This window comes from Tursiops truncatus, chromosome 19 (assembly GCF_011762595.2).
Source record: "Tursiops truncatus isolate mTurTru1 chromosome 19, mTurTru1.mat.Y, whole genome shotgun sequence".
In the NCBI taxonomy this organism is placed as follows: Eukaryota; Metazoa; Chordata; class Mammalia; order Artiodactyla; family Delphinidae; genus Tursiops; species Tursiops truncatus.
This window is the reverse complement of record NC_047052.1, coordinates 37,702,104-37,719,909: the sequence shown is the minus strand read 5'-3', so window position 1 is coordinate 37,719,909 and position 17,806 is coordinate 37,702,104. Positions and strand designations below refer to the sequence as shown.

Below are 17,806 nucleotides of genomic sequence, written 5' to 3'. Positions count from 1 at the left end.
TGTATCTGAGTACATCACCCCTTTTCCCTCAACCCAGAGCACAATCAGTGCTTCTTAGACTTTAACTGGAGATCTTGTTAAAACGTACACTCGATTTCTTCTCCAGAGCCCAGAACTGTTGTGTTTGGACTTGGCTGGGCTGTGGAGACCTTGGAAAGTTACTGCCACCAGGAGGTGAGCACCTAATCAGGGAATTGTTTTGACTGGAAAATCTCAAAAGATGGTTGGGTTGCTGGTTACTTTCTTTTGTCCAAAGAAACTCTTGGATTTGTCTTTGGCTAAATAATGGTGACAGGTATCGTGTGTCCATTTCCAGCTCTACGTCCTGCTACTCAACTGCTCCTCCTACCCTTGACTGCTTTTCAGCTCACCTATCTGCCATCCCCTGAACCTCCATGTTCATTCCTACCCCTGGCCCTTTGTACATGCTGCTCCTTCTACTTGAGATGCCCTTCTTGCCTCTCTTCCTAATAAATGCTGGCTTATAATTTCAGAGAAAAAAAAAAAAAGGGCTTCCCTGGTGGCGCAGTGGTTGGGAGTCTGCCTGCCGATGCAGGGGACACGGGTTCGTGCCCCGGTCCGGGAAGATCCTCCATGCCACGGAGCGGCTGGGCCCGTGAGCCATGGCCGCTGAGCCTGCACGTCCGGAGCCTGTGCTCCGCAACGGGAGAGGCCACAACAGTGAGAGGCCCGCGTACTGCAAACAAACAAACAAACAAAAAACCACAGACTCCAAATCAGTAGGTCAGGAATGGGATCTGACCTGCATTTCTAAGTTTCCAAGCGATGCTGATGCTGCTGGTTGGTAGAACACACTTTGAGCAGAAAAGTGGCCTGGCTCTGCCTCATTTGGGTAAGTGTTTTCTCTCTCTATCTTTTGCTCTCGCTCTTGCTTTAGCTTTCAGTACTCTCTTGGGAGGCTCTTTGGTTCTCCATCCAAATAGAGTTTTGGCCCATTGTCTCACTAGTTTGCTACATGTGCCCATACCTATCAGAACCCCAGTCTAACTGGAACTTTGCCTCAAACTTGGTCCATTGCTCCTGTTGGCTCCCATCACTCAGCCCTGGTTTTGGGTCAGAGCAGAGGCTCAAGACGTGGGAGGTTCATTTCTAGGAAGACAAAGCCAACATGGGACTCAGCTCCAGGCAAATCTCATGTCTTCCTTCTCTCCTTTGGACAGCACAGCACCACTCTATATCAGTGCAGTCAGAGGATGAGATCACATGATCCCCCACTTACTTATCTTATTAACAGAAACAAAACCAGCAGTCACTAGTACTGATTGACCATTTCCTGAGACTTGAGAGACCATTCTGTTCATAAAATGTTAAGCAACTCCTGGAAGTACTTGTTTGTCTCTTACATAATTTGATTGGTTTGTTTCCATGGCATCATGAAACTCATGCACTACTGCCCCTGAGATTAGTTTTCCCACGTATAAGTCACAGGTGAAAGCTATAGTTCCTGTATCTCCCCAGATCCGAGCAACTTAGTATTTTCAGATTTTAATTTCATTCAGTTATATGATAATAACAGGGTTCTTTCATTTTAGCCTTAGAAACTGGTACTCCCTGATAGGAATGCTTGGGAAGAAAACACAAAAGTTACCAGTATCCATAGACCAGCAGGTCTACAACTGCCAATGATCTTCTAGAACAGGGTCTTAATCTTGGCACTAATGACATTTGGGGCTGGATAATTCATTTTGTAAGAGTCTGTCTTGTGCACTGTAGGATAGTTAACAATATCTCTGTCGTCTACCTACTAGATGCCAGTAGCATCCCCTAGTTGTGACAACCAAAATGTCTCCAGACATTGCCAAATGTCCCCTGATTGAGAACTGCTGTTCTAGAAGATCATCTAAAACAGAGAGAGACAAACATTAATGAAGTGAATTTGATGTTGGAAGATTCATTAATTTAGACTGATTGCAGGGAGGCCCCATCAGTAACATAAAATACTCTGTTGCTAGTACTATCTGTTAATGCATTAACCAATTAAGCCTGAACACTGGTGATTCTCAGGTTTCTTCCTGGGGTCTTTTTATTTCCTTGATTGCTCCCTGAGTATCTCATTTACTTCCAAGGCTTCAGTAATTCTCAGTAGGCTGAAGAATCAACGTACCCATATCAATCTAACATTTCTGCTAAGCTCCGGACAAATAAACTCAATTTCTTATGGAATCTGGACATTCTCTGGGTACCTCAAACACAATTTTCTCCAGATTGACTCATTGCATTATCCAGGAGAATATTTTGACACTAAAATTTTGATGATATTGCTCCTCTTGAAACTGTTGGTATTCCATCATTCTCAGGGAAAGTCCAACTTGTTTGACACAATGAACAAGGCCTTTCATTATTTGCCTGTTTGTTCCCTTGATTCTACCAGTCCGTCCCCTAATTTCCTTGGGATCTTGCTCCAGATGCACCCATAGTCTCTCTCAACTCCAAGCATTTGATATGCTTTTCCCTCCTCCTGGCTCAGGGTTGCTTGATCTCCCAATTCTAGCTTGGATATTACTTCCTCCTGAAGCATTCTTGGAGCCCCCAGAATTGGGTCTTATAGCTTGACTATGTGATCCTGTGCTTCCTCCTTTGTAAAGTTTGGCCAGGAGGATTAATTTTTACTAGGAAAGCCACCTTCCAGGGGCTCCATGCACTTCCTTCCATAGAGAGCTGGGGAGGATTGGAGCAGGGAATCCAGTTTACCCAGCTGAGGTCTTAGTGGCCACTCATTATAAATGATATGTTGTAGAGACTCTGAATTGTTATCTTTTTCTGAAGAGTGTTGAGTTTTGTTCTATCAGGCAGTTAAATAGTAGGCAGGCCCACTTGAGTTATTGGAAGCTTGGTCTTATGTTTTGTTAAGGCAGGTCTATTGTTTTGCCCTTAGATCTAGGACATACCCTTAATCCCGGGAAGAATTTTACCTCCTAAGGCATAGTCCTTCTAGGGTTTCAGTGGAATTGCTGAGGTTTTTCCTGAGCCCCTCTAGCTTTCTGGGATACAAAGTCAAATCTCTGTCTCACATGCACTGGATAGGAGCTGACATATCAGGTCAGTCTTTTAGCTCTCCAGCTGTTCTTTTCTTCTCGTTCTTCTTGAAGTCTCCACAATTCATATACAGTTTAGGGATAAGCCAAGAATTGGAGGGGAGTTTATAGACAGATGTGGGGACTCCCCTTCTCTGTAGCTTCTTCTTCTTTTTTTTTTTTTACATCTTTATTGGAGTATAATTGCTTTACAATGGTCTGTTTCTGCTTTATAACAAAGTGAATCAGTTATACATCTACATATGTTCCCATCTCTTCCCTCTTGCGTCTCCCTCCCTCCCACCCTCCCTATCCCACCACTCCAGGTGGTCACAAAGCACCGAGCCGATATCCCTGTGCCATGTGGCTGCTTCCCACTAGCTATCTGCCTTACGTTTGTTAGTGTATATATGTCCGTGCCTCTCTCTCACCCTGTCACAGCTCACACTTCCCCCTCCCCATATCCTCAAGTTCATTCTCCAGTAGGTCTGTGTCTTTATTCCTGTCTTACCCCTAGGTTCTTCATGACCATTTTTTTTTTCTTAAATTCCATTTATATGTGTTAGCATACGGTATTTGTCTTTCTCTTTCTGACTTACTTCACTCTATATGGCAGACTCTAGGTCTATCCACCTCATTACAAATAGCTCAATTTTGTTTCTTTTTATGGCTGAGTAATATTCCACTGTATATATGTGCCACATCTTCTTTATTCATTCATCCGATGATGGACACTTAGGTTGTTTCCATCTCCTGGCTATTGTAAATAGAGCTGAAATGAACATTTTGGTACATGACTCTTTTTCAATTACGGTTTTCTCAGGGTATATGTCCAGTAGTGGGATTGCTGGGTCATATGGTAGTTCTATTTGTAGTTTTTTAAGGAACCTCCATACTGTTCTCCATAGTGGCTGTACCAATTCACATTCCCACCAACAGTGCAAGAGTGTTCCCTTTTCTCCACAGTCTCTCCAGCATTTATTGTTTCTAGAGTTTTTGATGATGGCCATTCTGACTGGTGTGAGATGATATCTCATTGTAATTTTGATTTGCATTTCTCTAATGATTAATGATGTTGAGCATTCTTTCATGTGTTTGTTGGCAATCTGTATATCTTCTTTGGAGAAATGTCTATTTAGGTCTTCTGCCCATTTTTGGATTGGGTTGTTTTTTTTTTTTGTTATTGAGCTGCATGAGCTGCTTGTAAATTTTGGAAATTAATCCTTTGTCAGTTGCTTCATTTGCAAATATTTTCTCCCATTATGAGGGTTGACTTTTGGTCTTGTTTATGGTTTCCTTTGCTGTGCAAAAGATTTGAAGTTTCATTAGGTCCCATTTGTTTATTTTTGTTTTTATTTCCATTTCTCTAGGAGGTGGGTCAAAAAGGATCTTGCTGTGATTTATGTCATAGAGTGTTCTGCCTATGTTTTCCTCTAAGAGTTTGATAGTTTCTGGCCTTACATTTAGGTCTTTAATCCATTTTGAGCTTATTTTTGTGGATGGTGTTAGGGAGTGATCTAATCTCATACTTTTACATGTACCTGTCCAGTTTTCCCAGCACCACTTACTGAAGAGGCTGTCCTTTCTCCACTGAACATTCCTGCCTCCTTTATCCAAGATAAAGTGACCATATGTGCGTGGGTTTATCTCTGGGCTTTCTATCCTGTTCCATTGATCTTTCTGTTTTTGTGCCAGTACCATGCTGTCTTGATTACTGTAGCTTTGTAGTATAGTCTGAAGTCAGGGAGCCTGATTCCTCCAGCTCCGTTTTTCATTCTCAAGATTGCTTTGGCTATTTGGGGTCTTTGTGTTTCCATACAAATTGTGAAATTTTTTGTTTAGTTCTGTGAAAAATGCCAGTGGTAGTTTGATAGGGATTGCATTGAATGTATAGATTGCTTTGGGTAGTAGAGTCATTTTCACAATGTTGATTCTTCCAATCCAAGAACATGGTATATCTCTCCATCTATTTGTATCATCTTTAATTTCTTTCATCAGTGTCTTATAATTTTCTGCATACAGGTCTTTTGTCTCCTTAGGTTGGTTTATTCCTAGCTATTTTATTCTTTTTGTTGCAATGGTAAATTGGAGTGTTTTCTTGATTTCACTTTCAGATTTTTCGTCATTAGTGTATAGGAATGCCACAGATTTCTGTGCATGAATTTTGTGTCCTACTTCTTTACCAAATCCATTGATTAGGTGTAGTAGTTTTCTGGTACCATCTTTAGGATTCTCTATGTATAGTATCATGTAATCTGAAAACAGTGACAGCTTTACTTCTTCTTCTCTGATTTGGATTCCTTTTATTTCCTTTTCTTCTCTGATTGCTGTGGCTAAAACTTCCAAAACTATGTTGAATAAGAGTGGTGAGAGTGGGCAACCTTGTCTTTTTCCTGATTGTAGTGGAAATGCTTTCAGGTTTTCACCATTGAGGATGATGTTGGCTGTGGGTTTGTCATATATGGTCTTTATTATGTTGAGGAAAGTTCCCTCTATGCCTACTCTCTGCAGGGTTTTTATCATAAATGGGTGTTGAATTTTGTTGAAAGCTTTCTCTGCATCTATTGAGTTGATCATATGGTTGTTCTCTTTCAATTTGTTAATATGGTGTATCACGTTGATTGATTTGCATATATTGAAGCATACTTGCATTCGTGGAATAAATCCCTCTTGATGATGGTGTATCATCCTTTTAATGTGCTGTTGGATCATATTTGCTCCAACTGAAGACCGAGCCTCAGCTCCCAGCCCCTGCCCTCCCTGGCGGGTGAGCAGACTGGCCTCTCGGGCTGGTGAGTGCCGGTTGGCACCGATCCTCTGTGTGGGAATCTCTCCTATTTGCCCTCCGCACTCCTGTTGCTGTGCTCTCCTCCATGGCTCGAGAAGCTTTCCCCCTCCGCCACCCACAGTCTCTGCCCGTGAAGGGGCTTCCTAGTGTGTGGAAACCTTTCCTCCTTCACAGCTCCCTCCCGCTGGTGCAGGTCCGGTCCCTATTCTTTTGTCTCTGTTTATTCTTTTTTCTTTTGCCCTACCCAGGTACGTGGGGAGTTTCTTGCCTTTTGGGAGGTCTGAGGTCTTCTGCCAGCGTTCAGTAGGTGTTCTGTAGGAGTTGTTCCACGTGTAGATTTATTTCTGATGTATCTGTGGGGAGGAAGGTGATCTCCCCGTCTTTCTCTTCCGCCATCTTTCCCCTCTCTCCCAGCTTCTTCTTTTGAAGGTTTTCCACCATCAATTTCCAGCCACTCTGGCAGTTTCAAACTCCCTTCTATGACATGTTAAGTTAATATGACCACAGTTTTTAGCTTGTAACTTCCTGGCAAAGTGGTATGACTATGGCTCTCACTCTCTGTGTGCTGTTATTTCAAAGAAAAAGCCCCATCCAGGTTCTGCCTGATTTTGGTTGCTTTCTAGTTCCCTGAAGTAGCCATGCTTTATAATATTTTCCAGAGTTTACAGTTGCTATCTGTGGGAAGATTCCACCATTCCTGGAACTGGAAATCTCAATAAATATTATTGAAAAGAGAAGAAAGAATAAATAAATGAATGTGTAATTTTTGTGTTGACATCAAAGGTGACATAGAGAACTTCTGATTTATTGCATGTAAACAATGTATTTAACATATTTGAGATTAATTGCAAATACTTTGGTCTCAATTACTTTAGATATAACTTTGTGATTTTTATCCTTTCTGAAAAATGTTATGCAGAGGATGATTCAAACACAGAGTCTGGCTGTTTCATCATATTAGACATATTAGATGACAAATTAAGTTTTCTGGGGGGATGGGGAGTTGGTGAACTAGCACTTTATGTTTCTAGGTACCTGATGTAACAGTAAAATTCTATAAAAGAGTCAATGATGTATTCTGTTTTCAGTTCTTTTGTCCCATAGCTACACTAAAACTGCTAATGACTTACATAATGATGACCCAAATTGTCAATGATCAATGTCCACCTCACTTGGCCTGTTTGCAATATTTTAATATTTTCGAATACTTGCAATATTTGAAGACTTTTTTCTCCATAAACACTTTTTGCTTAGCTTCCAGGAAAACTAGACTCTTCTAGTTTTTCTTCTACCTCACTGGTGTTTACTTCTCAGGTCTCTTTGTTATTTTCTCCTTGTTTCCTTGATCACTAAAATTGCAATGTCCCCAGGTGGAGTCTTTATACATATTCTTTCTTTTATTGACCCTTTTCCCCTAGTGATTGTATTTTTTCCAGGATTTAAATGTCATCTACACAGTAAGTTCCTAATTGTCCTCTCCATCTCAGACCTCTCCTCTGAACTGTAGAATTTTATACCCAGCTACATACTCTCCATGTTCACGTGAGTGTGTAACAGTCATCTCAAACTCAACATGTTCAAAACAGAACTCTTACCTTCCACCCACCCACCCCCAACCTGCTTCTACAGTCTTCCCCATATCAGTTGGTAGCAACTCCATCCTTCCACTCCCTGAGGTCAAAATTCTCAGTGTCATCCTTGACTACTCTTCTTGAGAGTATCCCCAATACAGCCTTTTAGCAAATCTGGTCACTTTACCTTCAACATTTAATCAAATTTTCCTAGCTACCACAACATCTTTAACTTAAATCATTGCAGAAGTTTCTGCTCTCCCTGTTTCCACCCTTTCCCTCTGTAGTCAATTCCAGAGTGATTATTTTTAAATGGAAGTCATACTATGACCTCCTCTATTCAGTATACCCAATTGCTTCCCATCCATTCAGTGTAAAAGCCGAAGTCCTTACAACATCTAAGGCCCTACATGTTCTGCCTCTTTGCTACCATTCTCATCTTACCTACTTCTCTCTCCTCTCTTGCCATGACACAACAGTCCTCTTAAAGATTTTTGGCACACTCCTGCCTCAGGGTCTTTGCATTGGCTGTTTACTATGCCTGGGTTGTTTTTCCTTTAAATATTCATGTGACTCACTCCTTCACCTTCACAACTTTTTAAAAATTCTTACTGTAAGATTGTGACTTTCTCATGTCTACTTTACTTTAGTCATGTCTTTCCCTCCCCTGCCTTGTTTTTCCCAAAGCACTTATCATCATCTAACATCCTGTGTATTACATTTTACTTTTCTATTTACTGTCTGTATTCACTGACTGAAATGTAAGTTTCATAAAGGCCAGGATTTTTTTGTGTTATTTTCATTACTCATAACTCATTCATAACTTTAGAACATAGATGAGCACCCAGAACAGAGAAATTACTCAAGGCATATTTATGAGTTAATAACAAATGATGTCCAGGTTGGTAAACTAACTGGATCCTTAGGTGGTGGTTGGGTACTGAAAGAGGTGACTCTTATTGACAAATATGCCATGGTTTATCAGAAAATAGAGAATCCAAAGGAGCTGAACTCAAACCAAGGGGGCAAGCAGCTTCCTCCTCAGTTTCTCCCTTTTCTTTGTACATTTCCCAGTATGTGCACATCACTACACTTGTTATAACACTTCTATTCTCTCTCCTCTGGATACTGACTGCACATTAATTGTATTTTTCTTAGAACATTTGTAAGAGGCAACAGTTATTTTTACCTGTCTATTATTCATTTCTCTTTATGGTGATAATAGCACCACTATTTTCTCTCAGGGGGTTGCCCTTCCTTCAAGCTCAATCCATGACATTTGGATGGACCTGAGATCTTCTTCTCCCAGGCTCCTGAGTGAACCCATGGACTAGTCCTGGGCAATCAGAAAGTGCATCCCCCCCAAATGGCCATGGGTTTGGGGATATTTTCATAATTCAATATGATCCAGTCAGAGCAAGCAAATTCTGGGATATCTGCTATAAGCACAAGGTAAGAGAAACTTTTTCTTCTTAGATTTCAGTAAGGCTAATGTAGACCTGACCTGTAGGAATCTACCATGTAGAGACAGACTATCTGAGGATGAAGCCAACACAGGAAAGCAGAGTGGAGAGATGTAGACTGATTTCTGATGATAATGTTTAATCTCCTGGGTCCAGCTTCCTTGAACCCCATACCTAATGATTCAGCTATAAATAATCAATATTTATAATCAATATTTTACTTGAATATTTTATGAATATTTATAATCAATAAGGTCCCTTTTTTGATGAAGTTGAGTTGAGTGGGGTTATGTCACTTACCACCAAAAGTGTTCTGAGACAGCATTTAGTAGTTTTGCCATGTATAAACTAGTTTTTTATGCTCGCATCACCCTCAACTTCCATGGAAGCCTGTTGGAGTCATTTTTGCATCTCCAATACCACTTGCAGTGATCTAGGTAGGAAGTGCTTAATTAACACCTGGATGGATGGATGGATAAATGGATGGCTGGATGAATAAAGAAAAATTTACTGGTTCAAATTACTTATGCTTTATTTTTAAATAAGGGCTTCCATTTGATCCTATGAAACATAGTTACTTTGCTCTGTAATTCCATGCCCTTTGTTTATAATTTGATACACTTGAAGGAAAATATTCATTTTATTTAGTGCAATTTTTAAAAACCACTTTTGAAAAAGAGTTTCTGGATATCTTCTGGAGCTAATAGTATCAACAATAAACATCCTTTATGAATAGGTAGGCTGTGACAAGATAGTAGAGATTCTGGAATTCTGGTTGGCTTCTTAGAAAGGATATGAATCTCCAAAGATGGTTAATGACAACCAGTGAGGGGGAGGTGGCTGTGCATTTGGCTGCTTTGCAGTGTGTGGCTTTGGTTCTACTCACTCCCAGAGACTGCACAGTAATTGGGTAATTATCTACATGTCAGATTGGTTGGCTTTGCATTAAAGACTATTACTTTTTTAGTTTCCTCATGTTGAAAATGCTGTAGTGGTTCCCAGATATTTCCTTCCTAATTTTTTTGTGAATGTATGATTATGATAAAATGTTTTTGAACTATTGCTTGAGTGCAATTATTTTACATTTTTTGCATATTAATATGCAAGTTTAGATACCTCATTCAAAGGCCAGATTTATTCTATAGACTCTGTTAAATCTCTGTTTAATTATGTGAGACATAATTTTAAATTAATCTTAACTTAATTCTCAAATATCATGAAAAAACGTATGATAGCTTTGTGGGTGATAAACTCATTCTAAATCTGTTCATTTTCTCTTAGAAGTTCTTTATTCAAATACATTTGCCACCGGAAAAACATAAGCAAGATTCTTCTCATGGCAGGGCCTGTTTTGCTTCCACATGTTGTCCTTTGTTTCCTTGGCCTGACAATGGCTGATGTTGATGGAGCAGGTTTTAGTGAAGTCCAAAGTTGTGACAGAATGTTCCAACCATGGTCTCCTCCATTGGAGGTGTGGTGAGGTTGCAAGAGGCCAAGCTCTCTTGAAGATGATGAGCACTTTCCTTCAGAGGCATCTGCCTTCTCATGGCTCCCACTTCCTCAGACTCTGCAAGTCAGATCTTTGACCATTTAGTGAGAAGGAAGAGTAGTGTCAGTCCTCTTCTCAAAGGTTTAACTGTGATAGGAAGTATGACCAGCCTGGCCAGGGCTGCTGTCCAACCACCTAAGGTTAAGGTGGTGAGAGAAGCTGTCATTGGCAGCAGGAGACTGCAAGCCCTGCCCGAAGTGAATGCTGCAGTCAGCTCTGTGTGTTTCCAGAGATTTTGAGTCTTCATGAGATGCCATATTTGAACTTTTATATGCAGCTATCTGAGTTGAAAATATTGGCAATGAATTCAACATTTTATAAAACTGAGTGCAGACTTGGAGGCTCCCCCTTCTCCCCTTTCCTCCCCTTTGTCCTGTCCTTCTCTGCTTCCTTCCTCTTTCTGCAGGGGTGTGGGGAGGCATTTCTGAGGTCTGGTTCTGAGGAGCCCTGTGCATCCTGGTCTGCTCCTTTACAACCTCACCCCTCGCTGGCGTGCTGGGTGAATTAGGCCATCACTTGGCTTCTGTGTCTAAGTTTATTCTCTAAGAACCCTTCAATTCCTCCAAGTAATCAAGGGACAATTATAACCATCATGATGCCGCCTTCAAGGACTGGGGTGAAAATTAATAAAGTGCTTCTCACATGCTCTCAAGCACTTTTAGAAGAAGTTGCTACTTTCTCACAAAATGTTATTCACCCCCTACCAGGTGGAAATTAGAGAACTAATAGGGCATGTTTCTCAAAGAGCGGTAAGCCAGCCAATGGCACCAGAAGCATTGGGTGTTTAGGGGGTGGGGAGGGTTGCGGGGATTCTTTGTTAAAATGTCTGTTCTCAGCTCCACCCCACTCCTATGAAATCATATCCTGAGCGAGTGGGGCTTGGGACCTTGTGTTTTTAACAAGCACATCCCCTACATCCAGGTGACGCTAGTGTCATTGAAGTTTGAGAAGGATATCTGAGTCTTCAGAGGCAAGCAAAGGGGGATGGCTGTGAAAAATGTCTTTGGGTTAAAGGGAACATCTAACTTAGCTCCTCTGAGCCTGCAAAAATGGCTTTGGAATTGTTTATTATAGAATGAAAGAATAGGCCTGGAGATTTTGAATGATGAGTAGAGGTGGTATAGACAACTGTGCCACCTAGAGAGCTGGGTCCAGACCCAGGGGGTGAGGTCAGAGAAAACTTACTTCACCCATCTGAGCCTTATATTCCCCATTATGGCTCAGGGATGGAAGACTAGAGGTTCAATTCTCCTACAGAAATGCCATAGGATCAGGGTACCCACAATTGTCAAGAGAAATGGACCATGGGTATAGCTAATACTACATGGATCTGCCTGAAGTCATATAAATAAGAAGCAAATACATTTCTGCCACCAAAAGAATCACCACCCTGGACAAATAGAGGTTGAGGCTGTTTGAGACTTAAGACAACCCTTAAGCCTCATCTGGGCAGGAGACTGGCTGAGAAAATGAAGCCATTCTCCCAAGTAGAGCATGTTCCCCATTGTCCTCTTTAGAGGTGGCCAAGAAGAGTGGAATGGAAAGTCCTCCCGTGGCACAAATATACGGGCAGAAAATAGGGTCCTAGGGCTTCCCGAGGAGTGTTATCAACATCCTCAGTGCCCCCCTGTCAGTGGGGCGGACTTCACTCCCATTCCACCTCTTCACTGGGTGTTTATGTGTTTGTAGCCTTGCTCCACCACCTCATGTTGAGTGTGGGGGGTAAGAGAGGCCACTTTTGGCTTGCAGAGATGGTCCTGAGATGCTGGCCTCCCAGCCTGAGGCTGTGAGGGGACAGCCATCTCCCTTGTGTAAGGACTGTGTATTCCCCTTGTGGAGGGAGAGCAAACTGTATTTGTGAGCAGAGGAGAGGGCTGGATTTGAGGATTACATTAATATTGGCAAATATTTGTTTTGTCCCTCCTGGGACTGGGGGTGGATTATACTTCCACACTCCAAGGATGTTAGGCTTTGGTCAGTGACATGTGAATGAATGACTCCTGTTATTTCAGAGCAAAAGCTTTAAGCACCGGCACAACTGGAAAAGACCCAGCTAGGGGCTGCCCCATAGCCAAGCCAGAGAAAGATAGTTACACAGTCATGGCTGCCTCTACAGAACTGCAAGGGGACTGAGACACAAACCTTAGTTGCTCTAAGCAAGGTTTGGCAGCCTTTCTGTTAAGAGTGAGAGGGGAAATATTTTGCAATTTGTGGGCCATGTGGCCTCTGTCACAACTACTCAGCTCTGCCCCATGTCAGGAAAACAGCCACAGACAACATCTAAATGATTGGACACAGCTGTGTTTCAATAAGACCTTATTTATGAAAATAGGCAGTGGGGTGGGTTTGGCCTTTGGCCAAAACTGGGGTTTGGGGTCCTCTGCTTTTCCTAGCTGGCTTTAACATATGTCAGAATCACCTGGAGGGCTTATTAGTACACAGATTGCTCTCCCTCTGGGCCCCTCCCAGAGGTTCTGAGCGGGGGTGGGGTGAGGCTATGCATTTCTAATGCATTCCTAGGTGATGCTGCTGCTGCTGATCTGGTACCACCCTTTTTGTATCACTGCCTTGATCCTTCTGGATTGATATATAATCTGTAAAGTGAGGGTAAAATCAGAACTTACCTCATAGTGTTGTTGTCCTAACTAAATGACAGAATGCTGTGACGTGATTAGGACAGGCCCTGCACTTTGTAAGTTCTCAGCAAATATTAGCACTGTGTGCTGTCAGTTGTCATGCACATGTATATGTGGATAGGTCTGTAGGTACAGACCTATCCACATACGCACAAACCACACGCGTCCTTTGCTCTCTGAAGATGCAGCATGGTAAACGAAAGGCGGGCCATTCGCTTCCGAGGAGAGTCTTCACTTCATTAAAGACTGCACCACAGTATTTACCTAAAGAGCACATTATTGTGGTGCGTTTAGAGTGGGGCTGCAATGTAAAGCTGGCTTCCAGCTAGGAGAATGGTTATACTCAAGACAGGTGCACCTTTGCCACCTCATGAGGAAGGTGGCCATTAGCTCATCGGCTGGAGGCACACCGTGGTTTGGCCTGAGCAGGGTTAATCTTTTCTTCTGCCTCAGCTGGCTGAGTCCATGCCTGGGTCTCCCAGAAATGCTTCCATCCCCAGCTCTCCGTGAGCACCAGGCTTGTTGGTCACACAGGAACTGACAGATCCAGCCCTAAACCGAGACTGGTTGTTGTAAGCCCTTTGGAGAGAGAAGCCAGGAGATGACCTAACCTCCAGGAGGGAGGAGAAGGGAGCAGCCCGTTCCCTGTGCAGCCCAGCCTGGAGGGCTCCTCCAGGCAGGAGCGAGGAAAAGTGGTATCTCCATGACTTATATGGAATTAGTGGGGGATGTGTTCTCCCTTGTTTCCTTTTGAGGGTCTTCTATCTCTTGGGCAATTTATGTCAGTGATTTTTATATCACTGTCAAGGAAATCAGAGCCATATTAGGCTAGAATTCATATTTAGATTCTTTCTTTATATATAGGTCAGTGTGGATAACCCTTCTTTTGCAGCAAAGTCAGAGGTACAGGCGAAAAACTGGCAAATGAGATAACAGCTCCAAAAGGCACGGTGGCATTTGCAAACCTATGGCTTCCAATCCATGTTTGCTTTGAATAGAATGAGAACAGGGAAAGCTTTGGAAAAGCCATCTGCTCAACTCTCAGTGGCTTATGCTTCTATTTTGTTCCGAAATTTGGACTTGGGAAGGGAAGTGAGAGGCATGCTGGACAGTTCTCCTAAACCTGCTCATCCCAGGTGCCTGGGAGCCAGGCCTCTCCACACCCTGGCTCTGGCTTCCTTGAGGCTTCCAGAGTCAGGACCATGTGGCTTATGGGGCAGAGAACCAACATCTCCTACTCGTCCCCTCCTGTGCTCCATGTCATTTTAGCCTTACACCCTCCCTAGCGCTGTTACCCCTAATTAGCTGTCTCTCTTCTGTTTTTTCTTCTCCGATATACCCAACCACATTGATTTTTTTTAAAAGCCAAGTTCTAATCTGGTCACTTCTCTGCTCAAAAACCTTCGCTACTTCCGTACTGCTTATGGAGCAAAGTCCAGACTTTTTGGCCTGATGTTCAAGTTTCCCAGTTGAGCTTCACCGTAACTTTCCTGCCTTTTTCTCTCCCTCTTCTCAAAATGTTCCCTGAAGCAGACACTATCGGTGAGCTTTGCATATCCTCTCATCCTTATCCCCTCAGTGAGCACTAGACTAAGGACTTACTGCCAGTTCTGGGCTTTCCTGCCCAAGGGCTTTCTCTGGTCTCTGGAGCCCACTTTATTGCCCGCACCAAGTACCAGAGAATTAACAATTCCCTGCTCCTCCCTGCCCCCCAGCAGCAGCCCTCAGTGCAGGGGAGGTGGAATATAAATAACCAGCTCCCTCACCTTGCAGTTGGATAGCTCTGTGGGGCATGTCCTATGTTGGCTTCCACAATTCCCAGTGGCTTCAGCTCCAACTGCCTCAGAGGTCCCTGGGTTGACACCACGCCCTGTGTCGGCTGCCTTCCCATCCCTGCCTCACTTCCCCAGTCCTACATCAGTGCTTCCCTAAATCTTACCCCCAAACCTACTTGCGCTGCATCCTTGTCTCAGAGTTGGCTTCTGGAGGAACCAGAGCTAAAATGCCGCCTGTGTTTGTTTCCTAGGGTAATTGTAACAAAGGACCACATACTGAGCAATGTAAAACAACAGAAGTTTGTTCTCCACAATTCTGGAGGCTAGAAGTCCAGAATTAAGGTACTGGCAGGCCACATTCTCTGATGGCTCACAGGAAACCCCTTCCCTGCCCTTCTAGTTTCCAGTGTCTGCTGTCAATCCTCAGTGTTCCTTGGTCTGTAGACACATCACTCTGGTCACACGACATCTTCTCTGGTAGACACATCACTCTGGTCACACAACATCTTCTCCCTGTGTCTTCACAGTGTCTTCCTTCTGTGTGTGTCTATCTCTGCCCAAATGCCCCCCTTTTAATAAGGAAACCAGTCTTTTTTGGATGAGGGCCCCCCAGTGACCTCATTTTCACTTAATTACCTCTGTAAAGGCTGTATTTCTGGACAGATCATGTTCTGTGCTACTGGGGTTAGGGTTTCAGCAGATATTTCTAGGAGACAGTTCAGCCCCCCTTCTCCTCCTTGCTCTTCTGAGGCTAATGTTTGTTTCTTCTGCTTCCTCATTCCAGGGTAAAACCATTATCCCCTCAATTCCGACTGTGAGACTGACACACCCTCAGCACCCAGCTCTCCTGCACACCCATTGCACTTTGGGAGCTCCTCTTGATGGACTCTATCCCTGCCTGCCTGGTGTTGTGGTGCCTCTGAGTCCTACACGGGGGTCCCAGGCTGAGATCCTGGGCCTACCATGCTGACAGGAGGCTCAGAGGAAGTCTGGAAATACTTGTTGCATGATGGTGGGAAGGATGCTCATTAAAGTAAAAGGCTCAGGAAATGGATTATTTTAGATTAATTTTGAAATCAACTTGAGCTCAGACAATTATTTTATTTCAACACTATTGGAATTCTTTCTGAAAGATACAAGTCTGCTTTTCTGCCTCAGGAAATCTAAATTTGAACACTAGCAGCACCTGCGGATTACAGCTCTGAGCACAGCTCTCACTACTCAGGCAACAGGTGTGGAATGGGTGGCTGACTGGGAGGTGTCTGTGGGGACTGGAGCAGACTCCAAGAGTGGTGTTGCAGGCCTGTATCACTGCATCATTTTCTGTCAGCTGTTACTTTCTCCTCAATGCCAAATTCTGAGAAAAATAATTCTGGTGACTTGAAGGTCATGGGACCTTGAGGGACTAGGCATACAGAGACAGTCTTATCATCCCATAGTAAACATGGAGAACAGATAGTTCTATTTGGGATCGCAAACTTTATAATTCTTTGCTGAATTTTTAAGCAAATCTAACCAGTCACCCTCCCTGGTGGAGGCTTGTTCCTGTGCTGTCTGCAGTACTCAGGGTGACAAAGGGAGAGGCTGGCTTGGTTCAGCCCAACACTGCTGTAACCCCAGACCCTGTTCCCACAGAGAAAAAAATAAAACCAGTGAGTTTAAGAGATTTGACTAAAAGTGTAGCTATTTCCCACTTCCTCAGAGACCGCTTGCAGGGTTCTGGCTGTAGGGAAGAGCCCTAGGCCACGTTCAGATGATTCACATTGGGGTGACTCTTAACTAGGATATGGAGGGCTGACCCACTTATTACCACTCACCATGTGCCAGATGCAGTCATGTTCAATCCTGCAAGGACCCTATGGGAAAGACATTACTGCCCCATTCTAGCTGTGAGGAAACTGAGGGCCAGAGAGGTTAGGTGGGTACCCCAAATCCCATGGAGGCCCAACGCATCCTGCTGGCTCCTAACTTCCAGCTGGACATGTTTGTTTCCCCCCAAATATGGGCAGAGAGTGCTGGACCCAAATGTGAGACCAGGATTTGAATTCCATGAGTGATGATCTCAATAGAAAGCCAATCTCAGAGTCCATGGCTCCCAGAAGAGAGCACAGGGACTCCAGAAGGAACACTAACGTTGGTATGGTGGAAATTTCCACTCAATACCACCTCATCTGGAGGATATAAATGACATCCAAGAAAAAGCACCTTCTCTGTGCCTCTCCTTCTATAGCCTGGTGCTCTGCCTTGCATAAAAAATTTACTCTCTAGCAAAGAGAACCAAATTTGATTTATACACCACTGTCCAGATATATAAGACAAATTTGCAAAACATCTGCCTCATAAATCCCAGCCATCCCAGGGCTGTTTATCATTTTATGGGTGTGGAGAAAAGGGAAACAGAGATTTAAGCTTTTTTAATCTGTGTTTATTGGAAAGAGCTTTTGAACTACAAGCATTCAGGGCCCTGAAGGGAAGCAGTAGTACCAGCTCTGAGCCACGAATGGCATGTTTCCTTCAGATTCTCCCACCTCCAGGCTTTGCTTCCACTTGGCTCCCAATTTGCCCCAAGCCCTCCTTTGTGCTCTTCCTAATTCATCCTTCAAAGCCCAGGTTAGATACCACTCCTGTGTCCTCCTGGGGCTTTCAAGATCAAACTCCACCCTGGCCCGGCCTCCTGTGCCCTCCTCCCTCCCTGCCCACTGTCGCTCTGGAGCTCACCCTGCAGGCTCCAGGCTCCGCGTGGATTTGTGGGTGTGGACCACTCAGCGGTGAGTCTTACTGTGTTTCAGGGAAGGCAGAAAACCCAGCTCCAGCTCACCCAGGATTCTTGGCATCCCAATACAACCTACTGGTATGAAATGCCAATCACCCGGGAGGTAGAGGAGAACAGGCATTGCTCTAGGGCTCACCTGGGTTCGAGGCAGTTCTGTGGCAGTAAACAGAGACCATAAGAGGAGGCAAAAGTGCTTTATAGAGCTCGCTATATAGG

The 17,806-nt window shown here is 43.5% G+C and overlaps 1 long non-coding RNA gene across 1 annotated transcript; it reads left to right on the top strand.

The window, feature by feature from the left end:
• Positions 1–211: 211 nt before the first annotated feature.
• Positions 212–16,011, top strand: LOC117309215 (uncharacterized). The gene is made up of 3 exons (XR_004523486.2): positions 212–853; positions 8,639–8,846; positions 15,602–16,011. It is a non-coding gene; the product is annotated as an uncharacterized lncRNA (long non-coding RNA).
• The last annotated feature ends 1,795 nt before the right edge of the window (positions 16,012–17,806 follow it).